Raw genomic sequence first — 12,265 nt, forward strand, 5'->3', positions numbered from 1 at the left:
TAGAACTATGCAGAAAATGTTGCTGAATTGTGGAATTACAGTGACTCGGGGTATTGTGAAGCTGCTTCTACTTCCTGATTAGGAAAAAAAAAGTTTTTATATTATGTTGTTGCAGATGTTAAGGTCTCCAACATGCCGCTAGAGCGGTGTCTGGGAATCCACAAATATGCCAGATAAAAGTTCATTTTTAATTAATGAAAAGGAATTTTCGACATGTGAAATGCTGCCATTAGCTTTTCTTCCTATTTAAACAATCTTTCCAATCTTAGCAACAGTTCTGATGAGGAATAGTTGTGTTTGTCAAAGGCTGAACCTCAGAGTTTTCATTGGCGACCTCCCAAGTATAAGATGGTTGCGCTGGAGAGTTTCCTAAGTTTCACAATGGCAAGCTGGCCAGGAGGACCCATAAAAGATTATATGAAGAGCTGAAGAACTAAGCCTCTGACAAATCACTTTTGCTTCTGCATTTTCCAGTGCCAATTTGGTGGTGGTGGGTGCGGGCGGGAAGGGTGGAGAGCCAGACTAGATTACGCATCACTGAAACCAGACAACGACCAGCCACACTAATTGTAAACAGATTCCCTCTTACCACTGACTTTCTATTCTACAGTCTCTCTTTCGCCAGCTATTATCGGAGCATTCGCGTGCTCCATCTCGGAATAATGAAATACGTTTGAAAGACGAGGATGTAGGAGCACAGAGGAGGGGCGAAGATGCATCTTTTTTTGTTATAACTCTAGTGTCGAGATCCAATTTTATTATTTTAAATTTCTGTTTTTAAATGTAGGATATTAGGAATGAAATTTTGTTTTGGGCTCTTAAATAGAGTACGCATAGGTTTTTGGGGAATACGATAAAAGAACATCTGCAGTATTCTCCTCTGTTTCCATGCTGCCTTCAACAGGCTCCATCTAAATGAGTTACTTCTGCAGGGACAAGAAGTTGGGGCACATTTTTTTTCTTTTAACACATAGAACTTTAAAATCACCAGATTCATTAAGGATGAACACGCCACCACCCAACGGCACTGCCATAAAAAGACATAAATATGGGATGGGTGACAAGAGTATTGTCTTGCTTCCCTTTCTACTACGTTGAAAAGTGATGAAGCAGATTTCTCTTTGGGCCTGATTCACACACACATGGGTAAAGTTACACAGCTAGGCGTACCCGTGTTTTTGTAGCAAATTTATGACTTTGAGTGATTCACAATCCATTCCAGTATTGCTTCTGGTGACCTGCGAAGGCTACGGATTCCTATACTCTCCTGTGGATTCCTCACGCTCGGTTTCAATTTATCATCTTTCTCCCTGGCACAACCCCTTCGGAAATGTTTGGCATTTTCCCCTGGTCATTCCCACCCTGAAAATGGATCACCTCTTTCCTTTTGCATGTATTACATATCTTTGTGTAGTTTACCTCCTGAAACCAGTCAACGTTTTCGTAAATACTCACAAACCTTACAAACGTGTGAATATGTTGCTGTAAGAGCACCTTTTGCACGTGTCCCCATCCTGAAGGACCCACAAACCTGCCTCCGTGAGGAGATTGACAGGTTACATTCTGTGAATTAGTAAAGCAGACTTGCACTTCGAAAGAAAGGTATTTGTCTACCGAAGTGGAACAGAGGTACCCCAATACCTTTCAGAATCCGGCCCTTAAAGACTACTTTGCTTGCTTACAATGGGACCCATTTTGCCTTCAGATTACCTTTCTGACCAGATTCTCTAAATATGACCAGGAACAGATCTCTGTTATTAAGCCTGCTCCTTCTGACTGTTGTCTAACAAACTCCTCAAAAATATCTCCTCAACCATTTTGGGTGCTGCCACATGGAAGAGTATTTTCTGTGACCGTCAAAATGGAACAGTTTCTTATGACCTCCAGGATGGAGCAGTCCTCTTGTGATGTCCAAGGAGGGGCCTTCCTGTGACCTCCAGGATGTAGCAGTCCTCTTGTGATGTCCAAGGAGGGGCCTTCCTGTGACCTTCAGGATGGAGCAGTCCTCTTGTGATGTCCAAGGAGGGGCCTTCCTGTGACCTTCAGGATGGAGCAGTCCTCTTGTGATGTGCAAGGAGGGGCCTTCCTGTGACCTTCAGGATGGAGCAGTCCTCTTGTGATGTGCAAGAAGGGGCCTTCCTGTGACCTTCAGGATGGAGCAGTTCTCTTGTGATGTCCAAGGAGGGGCCTTCCTGTGACCTTCAGGATGGAGCAATCTTCTTTTTATCTTTAGGATAGAAACTTCTTTCGACCGTTTTAGAAAGTTGTTATAGACTGCGGTGTAAGGAATATCTTATTTTTGTTTTGAGTCTTAAATGGAGTTGCACTTTTGAAACTTCAATGTTTTATATTGCATTTCCAACCCTGTGCAATTACATGTGAGAAATAGGACACTAAATGTTACTTCCCTTGCATATAAGCGGTCTCATTTTACCTACCGGATACACCGGGGAGATCTATATCTGATCCACCACGACCAAGCCTAGTCTGACAAACGGTTTCTAACTAGACAGCTCCTCAAAACAACCTTTGATAGTGGCTGCCTCGTCTGTATGGAATAGTCTTTTTGTGACCGTCTTGATGAAACAGTCCTGTGACCGTCAAAACAGAACTGTTTTTTGTAGGACCTTCAGGAGGGAACAGTTTTCGTCTGATATTCAAGATGGAACAGTCTGCTTGTGACCTCCCGGATTGAACAATGTTCTTGGTAGTTTTTATCTGTATTGCCTATTGTGATTAAATAGACACGTAACTTGGGCAACACTTCCCTTTTTGCATGGCTTCAAACCAGATCATTTTCTTAAAAATGACATGTCTGATCCCCTCTGATGTACTCTGCATGCTAAATGATATGGACGGGAAAGTGGGCGTTACTTCTTGTGCTAATAGATTTTATGTTTTTTTGTGACATGGTGGCCACACTGGATGCTTCTCGATGCTTTAAAATAGTTGATGGAATTCATAGACTAGATGCTTGGAAGGGTGATTTCTTTCATGGAAAATGACCACCATTGTATGAATTTACCTTCTGGATAGGTCTTGCATAATGCCTAAAAATGCTATGGATCACCAATGGCTGTCCTTGTGCGCATGCTTTTTAATGTGCATGAAGTCTCTGTGGAGTCTGCTATGTGAAGGTTTCCAACTTCTGCCTCTAGTCTGAAGGGAAAGTTAACATTTGATCATTGGTGTGTATTGGATGTGTTTGATGTATTGCAGTGATCCGCTGCTCCGCAAGGCATAGTTCATGCTATAAAAGATACGAATGTTTATTCATGAAACTGAGAAATAAAATCTATAACGAAAGGGTTCTATTATGAATGAAAGAAAGACATTGCAGGTGGCAAAATAAAGATGACATTAATAATTCTTACATTGGAAAATTAAATGGGGTTACTGGCGAATGTCCCCCCACCCAAAACCTTGCATTAATAGAGGAAGTGGGTTGGTAGTGTACAGTTAAGGCTCCCAGATTATGGTATTTTTGTTGTTGACATTTACGTTTGTATCCATATTAAGGTTGGCTAATGCTATCTGTACAAATCCATATTTATTTTGGGATTTGTGAAACATGAAGTTGAATGAAGTTGAATGTAGTCTATTTCCACATTTATGTAATCGATAAATATGTTCATGCTTGAACGAATGATACGTTTTATCATCTGTGGGTGTTCATACCATTAAATGAATGCAAGTATATGAAAACATGAACATATTATCAAGGTTGTGTATAACTTCTGTTGTTGAAGCCTCTATACTAAAATGTCTTTCTTTTTTTTAACCCCATACCGGTCGATCTGCCCGGCTATTTGTCAAGCAGTCATGAGTGACAGAACGAATCCAATTTCTGTTTTTATCCACATTTAAAAGAAGTGCAGACAGGAAAACAATTTTTTTTGTCTTCATTTATCTGTAAAAATCAGTGAAATCGGGGAGCTTTATTCACACTTTAGCCTCACAACCGCTGTTCTGGCGACTGAGTAAATTACTCCGTTGCCTTGACGAAGGTGCTGTCAGCCAAATTTTGAAATGTCTGCTGGCCTAGCAGATATTTCAAGCATTGACAGGAACCACGATGATGGAGGTTCCTACCAATGTGTTGTAACTGCCATACGACTCCATTAAACATGATGGAACAAGATATCAAAGATTTTTTTTTCTCCCGAAAAGAAAATCTTAAAGCAGGATTTTGGTTTTTGGGGGAGGGGGGGGTTTGGGGGCGGTGGTAAAACTCCCCACCCCTGCCATAGAACTTTCTGCCCATGGCGAAGGGGGCATTGAAGTTTTCCGTGCCTCTTACCGCAAGCTTTTCCCTGGCGATGAATGGCATTGTAAATTGGCTATATGTCTGCCCATCTAAATTATTTGGAAACATATAGCTAAATCTTCTGATGCCTCTTACTCTGTCGATCCGTTGGAGGCATTTGACTACTGCAGAGACAAAGTAGTCTCCACCATCGTCCAACTGTGGTCTGCCCAAATTTAAATTGTTCGGACATACCATAGTCTTGGCGCGAAAGGAACTCCATCGCTGCTGAGGTCGAGTTCCCTGTCCACCAAGATATAAATCGGGCCTTTAGCTCAAACGTCACGCAATGTCGTTCTTGGAAAACCTTGCAGCGGGATGGGAGTTTACCCTGCATGCTCCTCTTTCGACAATAAATCTAAAGTGTTTATCTTTACAATTTCTACTCGTCCAGCCCACTAATGTATGGAAAGTCGTCCTTTGTTCATTTCTTTCCATTGGAGATTGCCAAATGAACCTTTCTTTTAATTATTTCCATGCCCCTCCATTTGACATTGCCTGGTTTATTTGTTGATGTTGCTAAAATAAGTGTTGAATCTTGGGTCAGTAGGGTCCTTCAGACACATCAGCAGGATTAGGAGGAAAAACACCCCTCTGCAAATTATATTTCTGCTAGATGTCCCATTTTGTGATAGTTTTAAGTATATGCTAAGCAATATGGGAACTACGGCAGACAAGGAATTTTGGCATGCATCCTTACTGATTTGAGCTCACACTTCTCGCCCACTAAAAACTACTTGTGTTCGTCTCATAATTGAGCGTGGTGAAAAACTGGCGCAGATAACATTGGCGTCCATTGCTGCTCGGCCACCACAACCAGAACGACCTGCAGTGGTCCGGAATGAGATGCAGGGGTTTCATTTGTGCAGTCTGCATTAGGTGTGCTTAAAGTAATGTTCATGACTAAGCTAGGGGAGGTAGCTACTGCTTGTCATTTGCTCATTCAAATCTGATTTGCGATGTCCTTAAGAGGTGGTGCAAACTAGAGCATGGATATAGTAACTAGCACTTACACTTGTAAAAGGAGGTCGGTCGAGTATGGCTAGCTGGTAACTTTTTGGTCGGGTTGAGAAATCGACACTTTTTAACTGACGTGAAATCTCCTGTATGTTTGAGATCCGCTTCCTCCCGCTAGGGAACTTACCGACGTGCAATGCTTCTGGCGTCATCCCTCTGAAAATGTTCTTCACATTATTTTCAGAACTTCTTTTCTACTTCCGCTGTCATGTGGTCACGTGGACATGGCTATTGACAACAAACAGATTATACCGTCTCTATATTAGTGTAACCTCAAGTCATGAAATTTAAATGGGAATGTCCCCCACCCCCTCCCCAAGTTTAAAAGCTTTCTTTATAGTTACTAATGACAGGCAATAAAAGACTTTTTGCCAAAAAATAAAAAGCAGTATAAATGATCTGTAATATCACGCAAGTGAAACCTGACCAGATTACCGTGCAATATATCGATACAAGAACATGTACACATTCAACAGGGAGCTGACGCCCCCCCCCCCGGCTATTGCACACACTCCCCCTTTTTGTGGCTGGTGTGAGTGAACTTGAGGATTGCTAGGGCTTTTTCATCTTATTGCGTGTGTGTGTGTTTGTGATCTTGTTTTTGTGGCTGGTTGGCAATACTTTTTGAGAAGCAGGTAGTTTTCTTTTTTATTCCCTGCCATCTTGGGTGAGGGATTGAGTCTCCCTAGTGGGCATACTAGACTGTGGGTTGTGCCATGTCTTAAAGCCTATGTGAAGGTTGGTGTGCTACCACTGCGCTTGCTATGCAGCAACTAAGACACGTGTGTCTGTTCCCATCTGCGCATGAACTGACGGCCATGCTGCCTTTTTTTCATTGCTAGGCCTGTTCTGGCACCTACACCCACTAAGAGTGTTCTTCCCCACATTATTCCCATCAGAGAAACCCCAAACTTCACTAACAATAGATAATTTACTTCATTAAGTGCCATTGTACAAAGTCCATTCTTACTGTTCTTTGCCAAAGGTTATGCATGTCTAAATTACCAGCTCAAAGCTATGCACTGCAGTGTTTACTCCGCTCACAAACCTTGCCTTAAGATAGTTGGTCTCTGTGAGTTTTGCGATCTTGCCTTTTGTTGTCTCATTGACTTCGGCGAAATTACTATTTTTATTACCTAAAAGGCAGACTTCTTCCTAGGACTTACACTGTCACATCAGATAAACCAGAGGGAGACATAGCGATTCTCTGCTCATTTTAAAGAAACTGACTTCTTAGAACTCCTTTTCCTGTGATTAACTAGCCTGAGAATTTAAAATGTTCCATGAAAGTAAACGTCTTACTTTATCACCTCTCCTCAAACAAAGGCTAGTGATGGTTCCCTCCTCTTGGAGGATATTGACAATTTTCTTTTTAAATAACATACATATCCCAATTACTGGGAATTTCAACTTTTGGCCAGAACAAAAGCAGGATCCTGCCGTCAACATCCTTAAAGATTTGGAAATTTACAATCCTAACATAATAAATAAATCGGTCACACACAAATTAGGATGCCGCCATGATGCCATTTTGGCCTCCCCTTCCATTATCTGGAGAGATGATCTACCTATTTCCTTAGCTTGCTCAGACGACTTGGAATTCCCCCTCATTCTGACAGTATCCAAACCAAATAAAAAAAGTTTTAAAGAAGATCTTATTAACCAAATTTGCAGGCGATCTCTGAATGCCTCAGAAGCCTTGACCATTGCTATTTCCTTTTTTTCAGTGATCCTAGTCAAGATGTCGAAGAAGCTCTTGAGGACTTTAATCATGTGACAAGTTTTCTTTTATACTCCCCCCCCCCCCCCCCCCCCCCAACACAAACCTTCAAAATCGGCCATTAACCTTCCTTTAAAACACAATCTATGGTTTAATCCTAGTTTAGCAGCATTTAAATTGGAGATTCAAAGAGCTGAAAGACATTGGAGATTGAGATGTGTTCAAAACACTAGCCATTCCTATCTATTCTCTCTTTCTGTGTACAAAAAACAGATTAGTGTAGCTGAAATTGATTATTATTATTCTATGCAGGTACCAAATTTCCCTAATAAGGAAAATAAATCATTTTGCAATCAACTCAGACTTGTTCACCCCAAGAACTGAAATCATGAGATCTTGCGTAGTCTCAAAGTGTGCAGAAGTGAACAGTTCCTTTCTGCTCCCTTATGTCCTAACCCTGACATATTCCAGCAAAGTCCTCCCTCCCTGTGGAGGGCTTCTAAGTCTTTAACAATTATCAAAGACGTAATTACTGATGAATTAACAGACTTTATCACCAACAGTAAGAACTTGTTGCTGATTCTAAAATATGTTAATGAATAGTACCTTAATCTTTGACCAGAATTCATGGACTAGGTGATACGCAATCTCGGGATCCTTCATGATACAAATCTTTTCGCAGAAACCCAGCTCTCTAAAACCACCAGCTTCTGGCAGCTCAAATGTTTAAATATATTCTATCATAGATAGATTCAGATATTCATATCGCAGTTATTATGAGATGTATTCAGTTGTTTTTATTTTGGTAATGCTCCCATAAATGTATTGCATAAACTGCGTCAGTGGCTCCAGGAGGCCTAGAATGCTACTGCCTGACTTCTGACCCGAGTGAGGCATTGAAATCACACCTCCCAGATACTTAGACCTTTACATTGGCTACCGATCACAAATGGAATCATTTTCAAAGCCTTAGGTATTGCTTGTCGCATAATTTATTTTTCCACCCCACTTTAACAGCAAAATCCTCTAATCGGACATTCTGTAGTCAAATACCATGACATTCCGGGATAGAGCTTTCTCGGTCACTGCACTGCCGGCTGAAACAGACCTCTGATCTCTACATCATAGCTACCGTCCATTATAAATGTGAGACCATTTTTTAACTTCTGCACTAATTCATTCGTTTTTTGCATTGCATTTTTGTCTGACAGTGTATCTTTTATTTGCATTTATATATTTTCTTCCTGCTTTACCTGTTTCGATGTACCAATAAAATGGTAGTAATGTTTCTCTGACATATAAAATGTAACCTAACATCAGAAGGCAAGCATTTAAAAAAAATAGTTTAACATAAGAGGAAAATAAGAAGTCAAAAGTAAGTAAGAAGAGGAAAAAGAGGAAATGGTATGATAATTAAAAATGAAACCAAGTCTAAATCTTGTTGGCTAAAATATATAATCTTTATTCCTAACAAAACAAATTTAACCCAGAAGTGTGAGTATAATTGATAGGTAAAATAATTACAGAGATGTATAACAATTAGTTAGGATATTGTTAAGAACAGTTGTTAATGTTGAGCAAAGAGACTCTCTATCTGTACCTAAGGGAATGGGAGTTACCTGTAGTCTATCAAGTCTTTAATAACGCACTTACTGTACCACCATCCTTTAACAAGATATTGGGCATTTTTTTCCAATGTAATGTAATCTGTTGAAATGCAAAAGCACGCATAAGATCAATTCATTTACTTTTCAGGGAAAAATGTTCCAAACATTGGATAAACTACCCACAAAATTAACAAATATGTTGAAGTTAAATGGTAGAAAGGTTGTATTTGTTCAGTGGTTAACAGAAGTTCGTCTTTGTGCTGGAGCACTGTTTACGTTCATATACTAGTAATATGGTCAAGCTTTAATAGCTTGGGTTATCGTGCACTCTTTAAGTCTTGAATAAACCGCGCATGCACTGTGATACTTGTTGTTTACAATTCAGTGGGCTTACGACCCTCCCACAGCATGCCACGTGCATGCGTTCTTCCTGGTCTTTGTTCTTCCTCATCTTTTTGCAATGCTCTTTTTATTTATTTATAAGCGTTTTGGTATAATTCCTGGTCGTGCAATGGGTTTTCCCATTTTTTACCAGGCATACAGCTTCTTATTTATGCTGCTTTCTCCCTATATTTGGTCTCTATTGTCACTTTAGTTAGTTACACTGTACTATTCTAAGCAACTGTACTCTACTCCCCTCCACTCTCAACTCCACTCTGCTTTACTCTATTCTACTCTATGCCACATCACTCTATGCCACTCCACTCCATCCCACAACACACTACTCTCCTCCACTCCGCACAAGGCGACTCGACAGCTATTTACATCACACCACTCTACTCTATGCCACTCTGCTTCCTACTGTCCCTCTACGCCACTGTACTATAAGTCACTCTACTATACACCACTGTACTCTACTTTGAGCCGCTCCACTCTGTCACTCAACTGTAAGCCACTCCATTAGCATTTAGCCATGCTGAACAGCACCAACGCTGCTGTACAACATGCCAAAAGACATTGGCAAAGCTAATAACTCATATAGGTATGAGCTATTGGGTTTGCCCGTGATTCTTTGATACATGCTGTAGCAACATCTTACAATGCAGAAATCACTTTTGACACACTGTGGGGGGCTATGCTTATACAAACAGTAGTTTTTTGGATGGACTCTAATGTACTTTCTCATTTTAGTTACAGCTTTCACTTGGACGCAAGTGATCTTAACTCTGACTGGCCAGTTTCTTTCAGGAAAGAATAGCTGATCAGATCTTGCTAATAATGACGACTGGAAGTGGGTGGCCCAGAGAGTCTAATTCAAGAATATGAGATTGGGCCAATATTTGAAAACCTTCTTTTCCATTGCGGGTTCCTGTAGACAAGGCCCTTTAATCGACTCTGCTGAATTAGATCCTTCTGGAATGTAGTCTTGTACATCTGGAAGAGGCGGTAGGAAGAGTTAAAACACACAATCCAACCTGGCAGCCTTAGGAAGCGGCACAAGTCTGACTTGTTTCTGTTAAACTCCCATACAGAAACAGAATCGAGAAGCGCTGCTCGCAGACCACGTAGGGCCTGATGCATCAATCTTTTTCTCTGATCTGCTTGGTAGAGGTAGGCAGTTTTGCACAGGGTCTTGTGGCTCAATGGACTAATGCGTCCACTGTAGGGGCCTGTGTTCGACCTCATGGTCACATTTTCAAATCCCGGTCTGTTCATTCAGCCTTTTATCCTCCTGAGGTCGATGAAATGAGTACCATTGAGTTGGGTAACCAACATCTGTTATTCAGTGAATGTGGGCTTTACAAATACATGGTATGTTTTCTGGATTCACAATGCTGTGAGTGATTATGCCATCTAGTTGTTGGGTCCGTAATTTTCTTTCTTTTTTTATATTTCGGCGTTTTCGACCACCATTTGTTGATAGGTCTGTCCCTTGTGTGACATCAGAGTGCAACCCGGATGTTCCTATGCATAGTCGAATCTGCGTCTCACACAAAGGAAGTTGCTGTGAAGACAATGTGGAAACGTCCTCTGCCTGCATGGCCTACCCTGTATACCCATGTTTATGCACATAATCAGCCTTGGCAGCTATAATATGATTCCAGGTGTTAAATTAATGATAAAACTGTGAGATTCAAGTCATTTGCCTAGGTGGGGGCCATATAATGGATCGTCTGTAGAAATTTGGCCTCTGAACCATGGTGGCTGACTGTGGACCTCATCCACTCCTCCCTACATGCGACTCCTGGAAGCAGCATCACACTCAGACTACTTCCTTATGCAAAAAAAGGCCAGGCAGCACAGCACTTGCTCCACGAACCTAGCCTGAAGTCTGTGTGCAGGAAAAGTGCCCTTGCATCTCTGCGAGGTGCGATCTTTAATCGTTTCAGAGGTTCGATTGCACTTTTCAGAACTACTTGCTCACAGTGGCGGCTGGTGGAATTTGAAACTGGTGAGGCGTATGCAGAACGAATTAATGTGAGCGAACACAGCGAGCGAGCCCGACGGCAATAAGGGGGATTCGGGGGGTTCTCCCCGCCGTGAAGAAATATTTTACAAATTGGCATCTTTTTGGTGCTATTTTCAGCACTATTTCTGTGATAAATGGACTAAAAATTCAGTTCTCCTAGGCATTAATAAAAGAAAACTCATACATTATTTCAGAGAATTTTAGGGCCGCCAAGCAAGTCTGACTTCTGAAGAGGGCTACGGTACGAAGCAAGACTGCTTTGGCTCTACCCTTTCTAATAGAAAACACTAGTTAGCGATGTGAATAAGTTCAATGGACAAACCTGAGGTCTAGGGAGAGTCCCTTGAGGCAGAGAGAGCTGACTGGTGCCAAGCTCACCAGGGGAGGGTTCACTTTCACCTGGGGAAGCCATGGCTTTGTCTGCTGACCTAGAGTGGGCTTCTGCGTGGGGAGGGGCTGCCACCAGCACCATATATCACCAGCACGGGGGCACCCCTTGTTGGAAAAGTTGCAAATGCCGCCTGAGCTCTGAAGGGGAGGTCGTGCAGCTTGTAGCATGCAATGCCAAACGGTATTACTGGAACTCATAGTAAATAGAGGTTGTGATTTCAAAAACATGACATTCATGTTCATGGAGGCTTGCCTGTGAATTCAGCAAGCCTTTCAATGTGAATTCTGCAAGCTTTCGAATTTTTGGAGCACGCACGCGTTTGTACAATTAGTGGTTTACCAAACGTGCTCAAATGAGTTGATATGGGGTTGTGAAGTGCGATGCTGTTACATTAAGGGAAATCAGATTTGTTTTTCTTAACGCGCTCCTCGTTATATATAACATAGCCCGAGGCATGTAGCTTTAACCTATTAGGCACATCTTTTTTGATTGATCAGCAATCTCTACTTTTAACCTGTGCAGTTGTTGGGGCTTGGTAGAGAACCTGATATGCAGAGTATATTGTTACCTGTCTGCGACGGGTTTTAAAGAGAGGTAAAACAAGACACACTTGTGTATTTTTTGTATTGAAACGGTCTAATGTTTTGGCAACCTGCTTTTTGTGTAAACGTTGATTTGTCTTTAAATTGCATTCTAAAAAAAGCATGTTTGTGTAGTAGCGCAACAACCGGTAATTCACTAACCATTCAGCCTGTATACCCCCCCCACTGCATTCTATGAGTGGCAGTATGAGAAAGCGTTAGCACGCTTTGCA

General features: G+C 41.5%; 1 protein-coding gene across 2 annotated transcripts in view; it reads left to right on the forward strand.

Annotated features, from left to right (window-relative positions):
- The window catches only part of NACC2 (NACC family member 2), a 436,512-nt gene that overhangs the window by 164,320 nt on the left and 259,927 nt on the right, over window positions 1–12,265 (forward strand). The gene's annotated exons all lie outside the window — the stretch shown is intronic.

The sequence above is a fragment of the Triturus cristatus genome, chromosome 1_2 (genome assembly GCF_964204655.1).
Source record: "Triturus cristatus chromosome 1_2, aTriCri1.1, whole genome shotgun sequence".
In the NCBI taxonomy this organism is placed as follows: domain Eukaryota; kingdom Metazoa; phylum Chordata; class Amphibia; order Caudata; family Salamandridae; genus Triturus; species Triturus cristatus.